Genomic DNA, 20257 nt, shown 5'->3' on the forward strand with positions numbered 1-20257 from the left:
CTCCACAGCTATCTCACCTAGCACAGAGCATATGGAGGTGGGCAATTCCAAAGAACATATTTCTCCTAGCAGAACACCTACCGGGGAAAGACAATCAAATGGCAGATCTGCTAAGCAGGCACAGTCAACAGCTACACGAATGGGAGATTCACCCTCAGGTTCTTAAACCATTCTTTCAGCAATGGGGGCATCCAGAGATAGACCTGTTTGCCACAAACGAAAACTCAAAATGCCAGTACTTTGCCGCCAGGTTCCCACATCCGTTGTCACAGGGCAATGCGATATGGATGAACTGGTCAGGCAGATTTGCATACGCTTTTCCACCAGCCCCACTTTTTCCACTGGGGGCACGCAAACTACGCCAGCAGTCGCTCACAATGATCCTGGTTGCTCCCACATGGGCAAGACAACCATGGTACACAATGTTCCTAGAACTTTCAGTAGTTCCCCACCAAAGACTGCGCCTCTCGCCACATCTTTTAACTCATAACCATGGAGAAATCAGGCACCCAGATCCCAATCAGATGAACCTAGCGATCTGGCTCCTGAAGTCTTAGAGTTTGGGTACCTTAATTTGCCTCCTGATTGCATGAACATTATCAAAGAGGCAAGACGTCCAACTACTAGAGCATACTATGCAGCTATATGGAAGAGATTTGTAATTTATTGCAAAAATAACCAAATCAACCCATTAGATGCTTCCATCCAAAACATTATCTGTTACCTATTGAATCTTCAAAGATGCAATTTGGCATACTCTTCTTTAAGACTACATCTTGCTGCTATTGCAGCTTACCTCCAAAATAGACAACACATCTTTGTTTAAATTACCCCCAATCAAAGCTTTTATGGAAGGACTTAAAAGGATAATACCTCGAAATCACCCACTTTCACCAGTCTGGAACTTAAATATAGTACTTACCAGACTTATGGGACCTCCGTTTGAACTACTACATTCGTGTGAATTACAATTTCTGAATTGGAAGGTGGCGTTTTTGATTGCCATTACCTCCCTCAGGAGAGTAAGTGAGCTACAAGCATTAGCCATTCAAGAACCTTTCATGCAAATACATAACAATAAGGTAGTGCTTCGTACTAACCCTAAGTTTATGCCAAAAGTAATATCCACTTTCCATATCAATCAGTCCATAGAATTGCCAGTTTTCTTCCAAAACCCGCAGTCAGTGGCTGAGACAGCCCTACACACACTAGATGTAAAAAGGGCTCTGCTATATTACATTGACAGAACCAAATCATTCAGGAAAACAAAGCAACTATTTGTTGCTTTTGCACCAAAACATAAAGGGAATCCCATATCAAAATCAGGAATAGCCAGAGGGATAGTTAAATGCATTCAGATATGCTACCAAAAAGCTAAACGCACTCTAACAGTTCCCTCAAAAGCACATTCAACGCGTAAAATGGGGGCATCCATGGCATTCCTGGGAAACATTCCCCTAGAAGAGATATGTAAGGCAGCTACATGGTCTACCATACACACTTTAACTAAACACTACTATGTAGATGTGCAATCAAAGCAGCAAGCTGCTGTGGGCCAGGCTGTCCTTAGAACTCTTTTCCAAACTGCTGCAGCTGGTACAAGTGACCACCGCTAGAGGAAATACTGCTATACAGTCTATGCAAAGATATGAATTCAGCAGCCCACATGCCTCGAACGGAATATGCTACTTACCAGTATGAATCTGTTCTTGGCATGTAGGGCTGCTGACATTCATATCGCCCACCCTCCTCCCCGGTGCCTGTCACAGCTGCAGTACTTTTCTACATACATTTACATGGACATCTCTTACTTTTCTATACTCCATTTTTGCCACAATGGCGAAAAACAATCTGAGGATGGAGAAGATGCCCATGCGCACTGTAGTCCAGGAGAGGAGTCCCCTATCTTGTGATACTATGAAGACTCTTCCGGGACAACAAAGTGCAATCATCCGGACCCAACACTAGGCGGCGATCTATGCAAAGATATGAATATCAGCAGCCCTACATGCCAAGAACAGATGCATACTGGTAAGTAGCATATTCCTTTGCAACCCAGTGGTCCGTGTTCTACGTGGCTTTGCGCTCCTGGCGTATAAAGTCGCAAAAAGAAACTGTCAGCACGATGGGGTGCCACCTATATTGGCACTGCGCATGTTACTTCCAACGTGGATGCCGGAAATGCCACACAGAGACAAGCAACACCTTTCGACAAGCAAGGATACTGCTCACGAAAAACTTCCGGATACAGTTTGATGCTTGGGGATGATTCTAAAGTAAGGAATCTGCAGCTAGGTATTCTCTACCAGATAAGGCGTTACCGAAGGTAAGTAACCTGTTCTACAGTACCTTCCTGAAAAGTAAAAACATAAAGCCATTTAATCTCTTTAAGGTGAACTGATACAGACCGCAAGACAGTTGAGTGCATTAACAGTATTCACAAGGTATTCCTGCCTTACGTCACATTTCAAACCTGAAGTAAAAATAATTATTAGAGATAATCTATTGGTTGGTGAAAATTTGCAGAGAATTTGTTAACACCACAATGGTAAAGATGAAAAAGGACAATAAAATGGCAAGGATTATGGGGACGCCTTCACAATAGTCATAGTAGGGAGGCATCTTGATGTAGGCAACCATGTGACCAACGCCTAGCATATTTCCAACTACAGGCACTGTGTGGTGAATGTGACCAAACACAGTGGTAACAAACAAATCCACAGAGACATTCCTTTTGCATGGGGCAGAGTAAAAAAAAAGTGTTGTCAGTACCACTAGGTGATGAGACAACAAAGTCCCTGACCATGCAGCACCAGGGGGGTGGGGAAAGCAAAGGAGTGAGGTACTTCTGAGAGGAATGGGCTATCCCCTTACACAAGTGGGTGTTAAAAGTGGTTACAAGGATATTGTGTAGAATCTTTACAAGCTACATCAAATGTACTACTAAAAAACACAGTAAAGGCACACCATATTTCGTTATTGTTAGAGCAGGAACAGTCCGTACTCCGGAAGGAAGCAAGTTCCACACATTGCACTAAAGCAAGTAGTGTTTTCGTTTACTTCCTGTTACCAAAAGGACTTAACCTCATAGATGCTATTAAACATTCCTCCCCAGTGCTGCGCTGTCCATTGGAACTAGTGCTGAATGGACGTCCAATGGTCGTGCGCAGCACTGGGGAGGTAGTGCTGCCGTCAGCCAATGCACTGAGGCAGCACTTAAGGGGTTAACACTCTAGTATGTGTTCTGTTTACTAAGTCTGTACAACTAAATCAAGACAGAGAGGTTCAAGATGACCTCGTTACAAAATGTAATATCACTGTCTGAGCTAGAGGATTCCTTTGTCACATTAGTCCCCAAAGATGCATATTTTCTCATCCCAAGGCAACCAAAGATAAAATTGATGTTGTGGAAGGGGAAGCAATACCAATTCACAGTTCTACCGTTGACATACAATCAATTCAAAAGTATTTACAAAGTATCCTTTTGTGGCACTAACAGCACATTCAGTGCATCAGACTAAACATGGGCATGAACTATACACCAAAAGATATCCTATACGTTCACAACACAAAAAATACAAGTGGGTGGGAAGCTTGAACTAAGGAATAGAAACAATTCTTGTTTTGCTTTAGACCCTTACCCACCCTGTTGGTACCATGCTTCATCATCTGGTCTCAGCCTGGTACATAAAAACTAGAATGGGCTCACTATATTCAAGGAAGCACTTTGGATAGTTTCCAGCTTGGGTCTTAGAACAAAAATACCTCGCAATACCGATGTATCCTTTTATATGTGGTATTCCTAGTATGATTGAAATCAATACGGGCAGTGGGCTTTTGGGGATAATGACCCTACATGTTTCGGTCGTACATGTTTCAGCCCTACATTATGTAGCCCATGGGGTCCTCGGCTTTTATCAGTATGAAGCTCCGAAACTGTCTTGTATAAATTTGTGAGGTAGATTAACCAGAATCAGTCTGGACAAATACAACACATGTAAGCATACAACATGTAACATACAAAGGGTTCAATCGCCCTTCTGCAAAAACGTTCTCTACGGGGATCCTGTAAAGAAATAAAGAAATCGTATCAGTATCAAGCTTTCCATGCACATCTGATGTGGCCAGTTGTAGCGCACCCCTTCCAGTAATCACACAGCACCCTAAAAAAATGTTTGTGCTTGCTTTTTTTTTGGTAAAACACATAGACAGAATAAAGGCCAGACTGTGGTCTTCATTCTGGCGTACATTTTAAAACTGCAAGATGTGAATTAAAAGATCATGTCTTAATTAAGCAGCCAAGTACGATTAAACACCTACCCTGAGTTGTAGGGACAGGTATGTCACATGGGAGGAGTTGTGGACATGCCCCTGGCGTCACACTGTGGTATCATGTGAAACATTTTGTCTAATCCAAAGTAGTCTTTTAGGGACCTAACAAAGTACATGCTAAGGAAAAGAAAATACAAAAGATGAGGGAAAACAGTCAGCCATGTATGTTCTCAGTTATTGGTCTGTACTCTAAGTGGGTGGTCCTGTACTTACCCCATCAAGCGTGCCATGTCTCCTGCCATACCTTCCAGTGCCCATGTCTCCTTCCCAGTGATAAAGGGGAGAACAAACATCATGCCTTTTATACTAAGCAGTTGGCACAACGCTTTAGTTTCCATGGAGACTACGGCATCATAGCATGAGTGCTTATTCGCGCATGTACGTTATTCTGGTAGAGCCTCATGGGAGTTGTAGTGTTAGAGGCCTACTAAGAAACCCTGCCTTGAAAGAATGTGTTCAGATGGGCATCCTCACCAAATCGATAAATGGGAATGCCTTCAAACAATACCAGACCAATGTTACCAAAGTATTCATGTTACTAGATAAATTGGGATTCTTGGTGAACCTGATTTCCATCTGTGTCAAGTAAAAATAAATATGGCAATATTGCCAAGGACAGACCTATCACTTGAGGATCAAATTCATCTTTACCAGATGTCACAATCGGACCATGAGGAGCATGATGTTGTTGAGAATGATGGCATTTAGCATCTATGTGTTAACTCATGCCGAACTTCCCACAAGTCCAGCATATGAATGGTTAACAAACCAATGGTCACAGTCTTTAGGGGACTGGGAACATCTCGCAGTTGTCACTCACAAAGTGGAGAAGGCCTTACAGTGATGGACATTGAGAAAACCCACTTTCAAAGCACCATTTGCCACAGTGGCAATAACCAAAAATGCCTTCTATACAGCATGGGGGATTCATGTTAACAAACTAGAGAACCAGTGGTGTGCCGAATAACAGTGAAACTTACATTATCTGATACGAATCCAGACCAATAACACCACTACAGTAGTTTACTTGAAGAGACTGGGAATTGGGCACAATCTCACCATAATTCTGCTAATAGCACAGCAAAACATTGGGACAGATCTATTAAGCTGAACGGCAAGAATCTCTTTTCAGTGGGAAACATAAGATATTTGCAAGGTGCACAACACCCAAGCTAATTCCCATCAAGCAGTAATGTAAAATGCCAACACTCTGCATCCAGGTACTCCCGTCTCTCAATTCAAGGGGGAAGTACTGACAATCACTCGATACAAACTATTGAATAGTCTTTTCCTTCGCTAACACTCCTACCACTAGTAAACAATACGTTCTTAACATCAAGAATAACTTTAATTCTGATTGCATCACAGCGGGCATCATAGACATGGTATCAACTATTCCAAACTTACTAACAGTGCAGAAGGGGAAGTGGTGACACCCAGAATTTGAATTTGGCTATTTTGCTCCTGAGGTTGTAAAGTTTTATAACTTACCTCCTAAATTTATGAATATCTTAAACAAGCAAAGGGACTAAACATAGTTGCTGTGCACCAGAATGGAAGAGATGCATTACTTGGTGTTACACCAAACGTCAAATACAAGTAAGAGACAATTTTAATACAGTACCTTGCACATTTGTACAATTGGGAGCTTCGCTTTGCATTATATGAGGTATTTGTTTACTGTTTCTGCATCCAAGATGCAGCCGAACCTGCAGTCCTTTTTTTTTTTTTTTTTTTTTTTTTTTTAACAATTCCACTCATTTTAAAAAAATTGCAAGGGTTCAACAGTCTTTATAGCGTACAAACCCTACCAACAACAAATTGGAATCTTAATATTGTTTTAAGTAGAATAATGTTACCAACATGTGAACCAATGCACAAAGCTTCATTATAGCAGTGAATTTAAAAACGGGTTTTCGAATTGCGATCACATCTTTATGAAGAGTATGTGAAATTCAAGAGCATGCAGTAAAGGTATGTCCTAATTTTGTAGTTAATCTGTACACTAGACATTTTTCTCCAAAAATCCAACGATCTTATAGATCTTAGCACACTGGTGGTAGAAGAGCTGTGATGTTTTACGTTGAATAAACTAAGTATGGCAGCTCAACAGGTCTTAGTTACACAATCTGCGAAGTGCAAATGTAAAGTTGCTCAACAGGTCTTCGTTACACAGTCTGCTCAGTGGAAATGTAAAGTTGTACGAACAGCAGCCATTGCGAGATTGATTGTGGCGACAAATCAGTTATTTGATAGGCAAACCTTAACTAAGAGACTTGGAGCCTCACTGTGCTTAGATAATGTAAAGGTAAAGCGTCCCCACACTATACGGTATTTGTTAGCGGCTTAGCCCAACAGTCTTCACTGTCCCCTAGCTTCAAATTTCTTTACTGTCGCCTGGGCATTGTTTCCTGCAAAAATGTCTTCTAAGGTCTTCAGTTTACAGGTTCGGAATATTTGTGTGCCCCCTCCCACCTCCCCAGGACAAACAGGCGACGCACAAAGCAGCTCTCCCATACGCCCTTCTAATGGTTCGGCACAGGCTCAATGTAAGGACAGGATTATGATGAATGTCAGCTCGGCAGTACTAAACAGTGCCATTTTGTATCCCAAGCCACGCCTCAGTAATTAACATGTTCCTTCCATCAAGCAAAAGCTACAGTCATTAGCCAAAAATGTATTTTTTTTATTTAAAATTTGTCACTCCTGTCTTATGCAACGTTTCCTTATATTACTGGCCGTACACATATATAAACAAGCATTTGCAATGCAATAGGTCTCGCATTTGCGAGAGTTTGAGCTATTTGTATTGTAAATGATATTGCCTTTTATTTATGTTTTGGTTATTGAAACATCTTAAAAGCCATTGTCATTTACAATGCCAATAGGTCAAACTTGCGTAAATGCGAGACCTATTGCATTGCAAATGCTTGTTTGATCGGTTGTGGGTATTGTAGCACGCCTCCTTTTCGCATACATCTTGGCATGTGCTCATGCAATCATAAATTGCTGTATCTTGAGAATAGTCCGGATCTGGAGAAGGCAATTGAGTAACAAAGATGCTTTCTGCCTTGTGAACCTGATAGTCTAGAGCTGAAGGAGACATATAGTTAATTTCTGCTTCACAGCAATATGATTTCTTTGAATTCCGAACTATTTTTTTTATCATGCCAAGAATAACAAAACAGAAAAAGGAAAATGTATAAAAAATTTGCGATAATAAAACGGGAGTTGCATCCCAGTATATGCTACGATCTTTAGGTCAGGAGTGCAACTTCTGGTAGAAAACACTTTTCTTTCTTTCTTGCAAATGAAATGTTATTATACTCGGTAATAATAATACGTTATTCATAGCACTTAGCAATTGCAGACATGCAGCCTAAAGTGCTTTACAATACCACTATGTACAAAACAAGTTCATATTATAACAGTGGAGAGTACATTTGTCATCGGTGAACGTCCTCGAAATTGTGAATTTCACTTCTGAGTTCCGCATGAAGCTGAAGCCCTGGCTCTTCGTGCAAGCACATAGGGGACCTCACACCTACTCCTCTCCAAGCGCCTGGATACCCTCGCGGGTGATTAGTGCGCTATACAAATCAACATAACATTACATACCTTGTATTATAAAAGGCATTCAGAAGAGCTTACAATGCCATAGTCAAAGAGAGTAATTTCAGCTGCAAAATGACACTTGTGACATCACAGCATATTATGCATTTTTGCCCTTAGTTCTATCAGCCAGACGAAAATGATTAGGGGACCTCACACCCACACACCTCTCCAAGCGCCTGGATACCCTCGCGGGTGATTAGTGCGCTATACAAATCAACATAACATTTCATACCTTGTATTATAAAAGGCATCCAGAAGAGCTTACAATGCCATAGTCAAAGAGTAATTTCAGCTGCAAAATGACACTTGTGACATCACAGCATATTATGCATTTTTGCCCTTAGTTCTATCAGCCAAACGAAAATGATTGTACGTGCATTTTAATGGCGGCGTGAGGCTGTAGGAATCCAAAGCTGTAAATATTTGTAATGGCTTCAGGAGATGAGCTCTGGCTGTGAGCATCATGTCTGCAGGAAGTGTGTGTTCTTAGTTTAACACGCAGTAGCCTGTCGCCAGTTGTCTCCTCCGCACGTGCTGCTTTTGTTGACAACTTGCCACGGACCGTCATTTAAATCCAGTTCGTTGAATGGAAGGATGCTGTGGTGTGAACTCCTCAGAACAGGAGGAGGAAACCAGTGTGAAGCAAGGCGCCTTCATTAGTAGCGCCTCTCGAGGGAGGGTGGAGGGGCTATTAACTGTTAACTGGCAGAATCTGAGAGACCAGGCAAAGTACATGGGTAGTTTTAGGCAGCTCATGGCATCTATATACCTGGTTAAAAACACACACAATTTCCGAAATTCACACAAATGATTCCTCCCACATTTGGAATACATTTCATTTTTTTAATTATTTTTTGTAATTCACCTTTGTTTCCAGGAGCTCGCTTGGACTTTCACAGTCCTATGAGAACTTCTGAAAACTTAAAAAACAAGCAACATGGGAGAGAGAGGGGATAGGAGAGGGTGGATGAGAGAAAGAGCGAGGTTCAGAACTGCGCACAAAGCCTCCTTCTCCCGCACGGCACCGCATGATGAATGCCGCAGAGATAACATGTCACGAATTTTCAGTCCCCTGTATTCTTCGTTGGATCCTGTGGGTCACTTATGGTCAGTCGGAACTGTGACTGAGAAGTCAACTCTTACTGGAAATTGGAACTTCACTACTGGATTCAAGATTTTATAAATGCCTTGTCAATTCTTAAAAAATAAATACACTATTTGCCTGTCACTGTACCTGCAGTATCATACTGTAGTGCAAGCTGGTATTCTTAAGTACCTATATTAGTAACTACTTCAATCTTCTGGTGGCAAACAACATCTGTTTCTCCTGCTACTTTTTAGTTTTGTGGGTTCTGTTGTAGGGGATCTCTGTGTATAGTCATAATCTAGTGAATAGTCCCGCTCATGTGCGGGGACCCCGGAGCAATCAAAAATAATCTCTTAAGCTGTCTTCTTTGCAGTACTGCATAGACACTTGAAAAAATTAAAGACAAATAATGCAGCCTATAATTTCAAGGCTACACTGTCCAGTACTTCAACTAGAAATGCAAGGATATTCCAAAAATATCCCACTTTAGACCGGTCTGCCAGGTTTAACCATGGAAAACACCCGCTTCACCAAATCCTTGGAATGATGGAGAGGAAGGACAGGACAGACAAGCCCCCATAGGCTGCCATTATGTGGCTTAAAAAGAGATACCGTGCCTTTAAGGAAACTTTCCAGAACACTCCTGGTATCCCAGAATGCACAGCAACTCCCTCCACTTTCAGTTCTTTTTTCCGGATCCTGCTAGCAGGACCCTGGAGCATTGAGCTGTCCCTTTTTTGGGTTTATATTTTCTAATGGTGCACTTTTAAAGTGTTAGAGTGTGTTCACTCGACGTGTTTTTGCCTTGTCTACATCTGACTGGCGTTTCTCTGCTGTTTTGGCTGTTCTTTTTATCAAATATGCCTGCATTATTTGATAAATGTTATGGTGCTCCAGGAAAAAGGCAAAATCGGATCCTCACAGGGTGTGCATCCTGTGCCTGCCTTCTTCTCATGTTCCTGAGGAGAGTGATATCTGTCTGCAGTTCCCTGAAAGAACCCTCAAGGACAGGGAGAAGACCAGGCTCCAAGGCTTGGAGCTGGGAAGGCAGCAAGGACAAGGTGGGTCTAGGCATAAAGGGGCTCCTTCCTCTGTCCGTGCGTCGGCCTCTGGGGGGCTCCCCAGTAAAGAAAAGGCCAGAAAACGCCGTCGGTCTCCGTCGACGTCGATAGCCTCGACGTCGGCGTCGAAAGGAATGACCACAGTCTGTTTTCATTCTTCCCGGGGCTCCGGGTCGAAGCGACGTCGACGTTCAACTTCGAGGGGACTAACGTCGAGATCTCCGTTGAGGTCGACGTCTAGGACTGGTTCGTCGTCGAGCTATCATCGACATCGAGAGGGGTCAAGACGCCGGCACTCTGCGTCGAGGCGACACCGCCGGTCACAATTGACGTCGACGCACAAGTCTGCGACGTCGAGACGAAGATCAGTGTCGAGACAGAGATCTTCGACGCCGAGGAGATCGACGTCGAGACACCGATCGTCAACGTCGAAGAGACGGCCATCGACGTCGAGACTATGTTCGTCGACGTCAAGGAGACGTTCGTCGAAGGGACGCTCAGCGTCGAGGAGGAAGACTAGACGTTCTAGGACTAAGACGGAGTCCTCAGCTTCAGCGAGCATGCGGTCGCGGCGGCGCCGTCGCTCGCCCACGAGGGTGAGGGCCTCTAGATCGCCCCCCTCTGGTCAGAAGAGGAAGAAAAGGAGAGTGGGACGGTCTCCTGGCTCGGAGTACTCTCAAGTCTACTCACCTGCCAAACCAAGGTCGCCTACACCTCCTCTATGGGTCCTCCTCCGCAGACCCTGACTCCTCCTCCACAACCTCCTATGCCTCCACTACCTCCTCACCGTCCTCGTCCACCGGCTTCGCTGAGGTCTGCCTCGCTGCCTCATTTGCCGACGCTGCCTACGGGGCTTCCACAGCCTAGGCTCCCGGCTCGGCCTCTGCAGCGCCCTCCTTTCCGGCCCCAAGACCGCGGAGATCGAGGTCTCGCTCACGGCGGAGAGAAGTCCAGGAGTCGCCATCGCTCCTCTACGAGGTCCAGACGACGCCATAGGAGGGACAGATCTAGATCCCGCCACACAGACTTGTCCAGTGCCAGGGATTACTCGCTGACCCTGTCGGACTCCCCTCAGACGAGGGTGTCCCCGATAGACGATATTGTCTCCTTCCAGGAAGTGTTGCTGCGAGGAGCAGCTAAGCTGGGCATCACGCTCACTACGCCCACACCCTTGACTTCCGTTATTTTCAAGACCCTTCACAAGAAGCAATTGTCTTGCCCGTTGTTACCGTTGGTGCCAGGGCTGGTGGAATCTGCCATGGAGCTCTTCCTCACCCCTGCGGTTACTAAAGCAGCATCTTCCAGGCTGCAGAAGAAGTATCGGGCCCCTGACACGGATCCTGCGTTCCTTCGCTTGGACCCTGAGCCGGATTCGGTAATTGTCAGTCAGTCAGTCAAAGGCTTTATTCGGTTTTGATTCAAACCATAAAAGTGCATTTACAGTATGAACAATTTAAAACATATTGAGACACACAGTAATTAAAAACCTGGGTAGATAGTACAAAAGTGCAAGGTGCAGTAAATTTAATACTTAACAAATTCATTAGTAAAGATAGTCAAATTAACAGAGATACCATCATTGGTCCAAACAATTTCTCAACTTAATAGACCATTTAAAAAATTTAATAACTTGAAGAATACTGTCACTGTGCATAAGTTGCAGATACAATAATGCTGGTCTGATCTGGTTAAAATTGAGTTTCTTTAAAAGATCTACCAGATAGCGTTTGCGGGGGTATTCATAAAATTTACATAAAAATATAAAATGCAGCATATCCTGTGGAGACACACCGTCGCAGCCACAGGGGGCTGCAGGTTTAATAAAAGCAGCATTTTTAGGTCTAAACAGCAAGTGATGGAAAATATTTAATCTGAACCTCGTTAGCAGGATCTTCTCATGAGAAGACAGCGATCCCATCAAATAGGGCTCCATCATATCACCTGTTTTTAACATAACAAATCTTCTTACACTTGGTTTCGGGAGCTCCTCACCTTCCCTTTTAAGCTTGTGTCCAAAAAGAAGGCTCGCTTAACTGCATCCACATCACCCTTCACAATCCCATTCGGGTGCTCAAACAAATCCAGGCGGCCAAGCTTAGAAAAGTTCGATTTCAAGTATTTTAACCAGGGTGTACCCATTGCCTTATCCTGAGACAAGTAATCTCGCATAATCAGGTGGGTCAATGGGATATCTTGATTCAACCATAATTTTAACCAGCAAGTCAGTGGGCGTAGTGAGAAAATATCACAAAGATATTGCGACCCTAGCTCTTAGTGCACTACAAAATTAGATGTGCCTGCTGGAACACACAGAAGGCGTTTCATAAATTTTTAACAATCTGTAGTTGCTCACCGGCCACATAACCCCATATTTCACTGCCATAAACGGCAGTTGCCACTGATTTTGCATTATAAAGTTTCAGCATGGCATTGTTAGGTTTTTCCCCCAGTTTTGATGCAAAGTTAAAAATAGTAGCATTCACCCTTACCAATTCCTTTTTCTTTTTGTCAAGGTGTGGGCCCCAGCTAAGTTTGGAGTCAAAAGAGACCCCAAGATATGTGAATGTCTTCGTGATGGGAATTGCTAAATTATCTATTTTAAATAAGAAGTTCCTACTTGGTTGTTGGCCAACTTGCATAATAAAGGATTTAGAATTGTTGACCAAGAGGTCCCAATCCGTCATAAAATTATTAAAAGCATTTAATAAAGCTTGTAGACCTCTCTCTGTTCTAGAGATTAAAACTGCATCGTCTGCATATAAAAGAACAGGAATACCACGCCTGCAGACTCTAGGACAGTCAGCCTTTACATTCTGCAATACGCTGTCTAGTTCCTTAATATAAAAGTTAAAAAGAAAAGGGGCAAGGATGCAGCCTTGACGCACACCCTTCCCAATGTTAAAATTATCAGTTACGCAGAACTCTTGAGAGTACCTAACATTAGCACTAGTATTATTGTGTAAATCAACAAGGAAGTTGACAATCCCACTGTCAACACCCTTGGTCCTCATGGACTGCCACAGCTTTCCCCTGTTCACAGTCGAAAGCTGAGGACAAATCCATGAAGGCAAGGTGGACAGTACCCTTTTGGGCAACAGTGTACTTGCTTAATATTAGAAAGAGGTTAAGGCACTGTGTAATAGTAGAGCGTCCACTGCAGAAGCCGTACTGGGAGATGGACATAATTCTGTTTTCCAGCGCCCAGTTGGAAAGCCTCTGCAGTAGAATTCCACCCACTATTTTGACCATAGAATCAATTAATGAAATGGGTCTATAGCAAAGAGGGCTACCCTTGTCCCCCTTCTTAAAAACTGGGACAATCGTTGATACCCCCCATGACTGTGGGCAGCCCATTTTAGCAGCTGCGTTAAAGACCAATTCTAATATTGGTGCCCAAAAACTAGGATCAGACTTGTATAAGTCTGGCGGGATCCCATCAGGTCCCGGAGCTTTCCCGGCTGTGAGCCCCATTATGCCCTCAATAACCTCTCCTCTATCAAACCTAATATAGTCACCGCTAATAGAGGAAGGATGATTGGAGTTAACACACAACGTGCCACCATACAGTTGCGTGAAGTGTTACCCATTCCTCCTTTGTTATGCAACATTCTAGTCCATCCCATGTGTCCTGGGTCAAAAAAGGTATTTTTACTACCGCCCAGAATCTAGAGCTACACTTCAAAGTAGAGGGTTCGAGAATCTCATTCCATGCCTCTTCTCTTAAAAACTCCTCACGTCTATTAATAACGGACTTGTATTATTTTCTACACTGTTGGATATTCTTTTATTCTAGGTTTTGTTGTCAGGACTGTCCTTAAATTACGTGAGGCCCTAGAACAATCCTGATTAAACCATCTTGGTCCCATGGTCTCTGAACGCTTTATTGGAACGGACATCAGCTGAGACACCTTATCTGAAATACTTTGGAAAGCACATAGGACCTGACGTGGTTCTGGCCCTTCTTGAGTACATTTTGCAATTTCCTCAGTACAGTGATCCTTAATGTCTTTATACAACTGGTCTGGGGAGATCATAGACCACTTCAAGCGTCTTCTGCCGTCAGTAGTGCTCAACCTACCAGTTGTACAATTCCGACCTTCCTTGGCCACCCAGGGGCCCCTCAGAAGTATAGTCAATGGGTTGTGATCACTGATATCACTGTGTTCAACGATGAAAGAATCCACAAAAGTCTGCATTGATACAGAAAGCAGAACATAGTCAATGAAAGTACCCTTCCCATGACCCTTGAAAGTGGGAATCTCAAAGCGCTTAAAAGGATCCCTCAGTGCCATTGTCGATGATAAATCCAAGTTGGTCAATAGGTCATTGAAGGCTTCCCCCTCCAATGTGTGTTCCAGGTGCAATCCCTCTATACGTTCACAATACAAATCTGAGAGATTTTTAAACAGGGGGTCCCCGCATGGATGAACATTGAAATCACCCATTATCATGAGATTATGGAGACATTCCTTCATCGAAGTACTAAATACATTTAGTGCTAATATAGAACTAGGAGCTGGACAAGGGTTAACTGCATTATAAAAATTCCCCATACCAACCAGACAGTTATCTCCACTTAGTACTAGGCCAATGATACCAGAGTTGTCTGTTAAAACTCTACGTATTTTACAAGAGAGTGCCACCGAAATAAACGTTACCATGCCCCCCTTAGGTCTACCTCTGCTAGATGCTATCGCAGGGACATAAAAAGCTTTATACCCCTCAAGAAAACATTCACAGTTCACTGACCAGGTCTCCTGCAGACAAATTATCTGAAACTGCTTAATGTAGCTGACCCAATTACAATCTGTCATCTTAGTGCCCAGTCCCGCAATATTCCAGGAGATTACATTATTTCCATACACTTTCACCTGCGTAATCTCCATGTGAACCACTTCACCAGGGATTACATTTCCTTGGCCCATAGACTCCTCCCGTCAATCACATGCCTCAAGGCCTGAGAGCAAATCAAATCTATTCTGTGTATCCACCATAAACCCATTCCTATTTTGATTAACAACATTATACAGGTATGGTGGTGCTGGAGCCAGGGGCTGAGATTGAAACAGAGGCCTAAAGTTCCTGCGTCTAGGCGGGGCTTTGAGCAGGTGAGTGTAAAAATATCCAAGTGGGCGGACACATATGCTATTTGCATCAGCCAATAATGATGATGCTCTTAGTAAAACTGTTGCCACATGTTAAGGATGTCTGAAGTTGACAACAATACAATCCCCACTGTTTGACTTTCTAGATGGGCCAATCCAGTTTACCTTTCTCACCGAAAGTATTTGATCAGAATATGCAGTTGGAAATCCACAGTTGGAGTTCAGCCAAGCTACTACTTTATTTTTTAGTGAATCATGAGATTCCCCTTGTGACTGGGCAAGGTGGTCTTCTATAATTGGAACATTAGTCAAGACAGCCACATAAGGTGCGCAGTCAGGTGGGAGATTAATGTAACGGCTTCTTCTTACATGTCTGAAATCTGGCCTGCCCTCCTGATCTGCTGACGTTGGTGCAGTCAGGACAGTTTTTGGTGGGGGATTAGGTGGGGCATTATCTGCTGCAATGTCTTGCCGGCAGACCTGCTGTGCCGATTCTCTCAAGAGGTCCTGCCCTGTCTCCACAGCCTTAGGTCTAACAGGCGGGGCCGATGACAGGTGTGCTGACAATACACCACCTAGTCTGTCTACCTCTAAGGCTAAGGTATCTAGCTTGATAGAAAGGGGTCTAAACAGCTCTTCCATTTTTGCCACCATTATTTTCTAGGGTGCTTAACAAGAGGCTAAGTTGTTCAAATTGTGTTTTGATACCCTCCTCGTTGTTTCCCTCAGAAGGACAAGGGCCTGAAATAGGGCCATTACTGACCGATACAGCTGTTTCGGCTCGTTTTTTATTATGCTTACCACCATTATGCTTTTTTTTTAAATATTAAGTCTCACTTATAACTGATGTCTTTGTCAGCAGAAACAAGATCCAAGATCTGTGGCCCAGCCCAGTCTCCTCAGGCCACACAGAGGGCCCGCCCTTTGCCCGGGCTTAGCCCGGCGCTGCCCGCGCGTGTCCCGCGGGACTGGAGTCGCTCTGGTGATTTGTAGCGCCTCCGGGCGCTGGTGCTGGCGTCGGAAGTGCGACGCGGGTCCCGGGGCACCTGGGGGTTGTAGTCTTCGTAGCCGTTACCCTCACGGCGCGATAGTGGAGCCGCTGGCCGCGCCCGTCCCCCAGCAGCAGGGAGAGAGCACTGTGCTGCAAAGCCGCTGCCCTCACGGCTGGATGCAAGCAGCTGGACCGCAGGTTGGTCCCCCCTTGGAGCTCCGGCCGCTCCGGCGATTTGTATCGCCTCCGGGCGCTGGTGCTGGCGTCGGAAGTGCGACGCGGGTCCCGGTGCACCTGGGGGTTGTAGTCTTAGTAGCCGTTGCCCTCACGGCGCGATAGTGGAGCCGCTGGCCGCGCCCGTCCCCCAGCAGCAGGGAGAGAGCAGTGTGCTGCAAAGCAGTCACCCTCACGGCTGGATACAAGCAGCTGGACTGCAGGTTGGTCCCCCCTTGGAGCTCCGGCGATTTGTAGCGCCTCCGGGCGCTGGTGCTGGCGTCGGAAGTGCGACGCGGGTCCCAAGGCACCTGGGGTTTGTAGTCTTCGTAGCCGTTGCCCTCACGGCGCGATAGTGGAGCCGCTGGCCGCGCCCGTCCCCCAGCAGCAGGGAGAGAGCACTGTGCTGCAAAGCCGTTGCCCTCACGGCTGGATACAAGCAGCTTGACCGCAGGTTCGGTAATTGTGACGGCGGCGAGGAAGCAGCACGCAACCACCCCGTCATCGACAGTGCCTCCTGACAAGGAGAGCCGCTGGACGGATTCGGCAGGCAGGAAGGTTTGCGGGACGGCAGCCACGTCTATGAATGCTGCGAGTGCCGCGGCCTTGTTGGGGCATTATCAACGGTCCCTCTGGGAGTCCCTAACATGGTTCGTGGAACGTCTTCCACAGGAGGATAGGGAAGATTTCCAAGAAATCCTTAATGAAGGACTGATGGTCTCCAACCAGGTGATCAGTTCCGCTGCGGATTCCTCCCTCCTGGCAGCGCACGGATACTGCCATGGGGTCAACCAGAGGCACCACGTCTGGCTGCGTCTGACGTCCTTGAAGCCCGAGGCGCAGCAGAGGTTGGCCAATCTACCCTTCTCTGGTGAAGCCCGTATGAAGGCGGAGGCGGATACCTTGACGGCTGTAGGATTGGAGAAGCCGAAGGAATAGAAGAAGACCTTCCGCTCGATCCAGAGACGGTACTGGGCGCAAGGTAGAGGGCAAGGTCGCCAGGCTGGACAACAGCAGCAGTTCCAGCGGTGCCCGTTCCAAAAGCGCCAGAGGGGCCGTGGTGGTCAGCAGGCTTCATAACATAGGTGAATGGGGACTCCCTGTGATACTTTAAGGTCTAGAGGAGGGAGTGACAGTCTATAACAAACAATGAGGGGAACCTCTATACTGACCTATATTTCTTTACATCTGAGCATTAAAGTCTCTACAAGGTTACAATTATGATGCTGCATAAGAACAAGAGATAATTCATTAAGACATGGAATGTATATTTGATTTCTTTCATTTATTATATATCTTTTGCATAACAAATTATTTTTTTCTTCATTTTCTAGTGATCATTTTATCAAAGTTACAAAACAGTGACATGGTAACATATGTATATATAATTAAAAAATGCATGGTTGGATCATGTCTAAACACAAACCCCTAAGCAATACACATAAAATAACTTTCACTCATACCTTCATTCATACAAATTCAAACTTTCATACCCATTATTCTAACACTACTGACAATAACACAAAACAGTGAAAAAAAGTGAACATGTATCGTGTCCTTCGATAGACTCCTCAGAATATGGCTAGACCCCGTTATCTTATTTCTTCCTTTTTGTTTTGAGGGTTAGCAGTTTTTAGTGCTCCTTTCCTTTCCTTCTCCAGATTTTGATTTCTGATTTAAACTGAGGGTGTCTGATGCGTACGGCCTACGTACGTTTCGGTGATGTGCTTAGTTTGCTTTACCTTCTTCAGGGCCAACATGTAAATGGACAACAGACAGGTGCATACATACAGTTAAAACCAGGGGGTTTTCATTATCTGCAATGAGAACATATATACCATGATTAAATTATGAGCATCCTGAATTCAGATAAATGTTTCAAAGGTTTAATAAAACTGTTTTGTGCTATGGTCCAACCTGTGACCAGATCAAAGTTAAAAATTAGTCGGATGTGGTAGGAATACTGAATAGTTTAGTACCTTGTTACCCAAGCTGAAAAGGAAAGTTGTGTGAGAAAGTAGTTTAGTAAAGCCTTATACCTCCCAAAAGAATAAGAAAGCAGATTAGGTGACACCTGGTGTGTGGACACATGCATGACAAGTATGTGTCATCTACAACTAGGTTGAGGAGTTACTTATATCACCTGTGTCTGCGTTGACACTATTAGGACCCTTTTAGGAAAATAGATTTTATGGACAGTCGTGTCTCTGTGAGGGTAGCTTCCTGTAGATAGGGATACAAAAATGAAGCCTCTTAATTTTCTATGCTATTTTTTAGAGACGTTTCTTTATATAAGTTTGTTTGTGACTGCATATTACCGAAGAGTTTTGGATCCTCCAGATGTATCTGCGGTTAGGATTAAAGGCTATAATGTGAGTTCTCTGGGCCTATGTTATCGGTCATTATTTCTTTGGGACCTAAAACAAAGCAAAACAACGCGGGTCACAGATTGCTGATCTTTCGGGCTCTGTGTGGTAGCTACCACACAGAGCCCGAAAGACCAGCAACACAAAAATTATGAACACAGAAAACACTGTGCTACCCCCACAAATAAGACATATATGCCCGATAGGTCATATGCCGAGGCGTATCTTATTCTTGTCATCTCCCAAACTATGAACATACCTTGGTATCCATTACAAATCTGTGACCCGCGTTGTTTTGCTTTGTTTTAGGTCCCAAAGAAATAATGACCGATAACATAGGCCCAGAGAACTCACATTATAGCCTTTAATCCTAACCGCAGATACATCTGGAGGATCCAAAACTCTTCGGTAATATGCAGTCACAAACAAACTTATATAAAGAAACGTCTCTAAAAAATAGCATAGAAAATTAAGAGGCTTCATTTTTGTATCCCTATCTACAGGAAGCTACCCTCACAGAGACACGACTGTCCATAAAATCTATTTTCCTAAAAGGGTCCTAATAGTGTCAACGCAGACACAGGTGATATAAGTAACTCCTCAACCTAGTTGTAGATGACACATACTTGTCATGCATGTGTCCACACACCAGGTGTCACCTAATCTGCTTTCTTATTCTTTTGGGAGGTATAAGGCTTTACTAAACTACTTTCTCACACAACTTTCCTTTACATCTTGGGTAACCACGTACTAAACTATTCAGTATTCCTACCACATCCGACTAATTTTTAACTTTGATCTGGTCACAGGTTGGACCATAGCACAAAACAGTTTTATTAAACCTTTGAAACATTTATCTGAATTCAGGATGCTCATAATTTAATCATGGTATATATGTTCTCATTGCAGATAATGAAAACCCCCTGGTTTTAACTGTATGTATGCACCTGTCTGTTGTCCATTTACATGTTGGCCCTGAAGAAGGTGAAGCAAACTAAGCACATCACCGAAACGTACGTAGGCCGTACGCATCAGACACCCTCAGTTTAAATCAGAAATCAAAATCTGGAGAAGGAAAGGAAAGGAGCACTAAAAACTGCTAACCCTCAAAACAAAAAGGAAGAAATAAGATAACGGGGTCTAGCCATATTCTGAGGAGTCTATCGAAGGACACGATACATGTTCACTTTTTTTCACTGTTTTGTGTTATTGTCAGTAGTGTTAGAATAATGGGTATGAAAGTTTGAATTTGTATGAATGAAGGTATGAGTGAAAGTTATTTTATGTGTATTGCTTAGGGGTTTGTGTTTAGACATGATCCAACCATGCATTTTTTAATTATATATACATATGTTACCATGTCACTGTTTTGTAACTTTGATAAAATGATCACTAGAAAATGAAGAAAAAAATAGATATAAAATAAATGAAAGAAATCAAATATACATTCCATGTCTTAATGAATTATCTCTTGTTCTTATGCAGCA

General features: G+C 43.9%; 1 protein-coding gene and 2 long non-coding RNA genes across 7 annotated transcripts in view; 2 read left to right on the plus strand and 1 right to left on the minus strand.

Annotated features, from left to right (window-relative positions):
• The window catches only part of SCAF11 (SR-related CTD associated factor 11), an 867779-nt gene that overhangs the window by 577165 nt on the left and 270357 nt on the right, over nt 1-20257 (plus strand). The gene's annotated exons all lie outside the window — the stretch shown is intronic.
• On the minus strand, nt 18140-18816 carry LOC147751196 (uncharacterized). The gene is made up of 3 exons (XR_015295548.1): nt 18723-18816; nt 18548-18627; nt 18140-18221 (listed from the first exon to the last, which is right to left on the minus strand). It is a non-coding gene; the product is annotated as an uncharacterized LOC147751196 (long non-coding RNA).
• Nucleotides 19085-19813, plus strand: LOC147751197 (uncharacterized). Its single transcript, XR_015295547.1, has 3 exons — nt 19085-19178; nt 19274-19353; nt 19680-19813. It is a non-coding gene; the product is annotated as an uncharacterized LOC147751197 (long non-coding RNA).

The sequence above is a fragment of the Lissotriton vulgaris genome, chromosome 1_1, assembly GCF_964263255.1.
Source record: "Lissotriton vulgaris chromosome 1_1, aLisVul1.2, whole genome shotgun sequence".
Lineage (NCBI taxonomy): Eukaryota > Metazoa > Chordata > Amphibia > Caudata > Salamandridae > Lissotriton > Lissotriton vulgaris.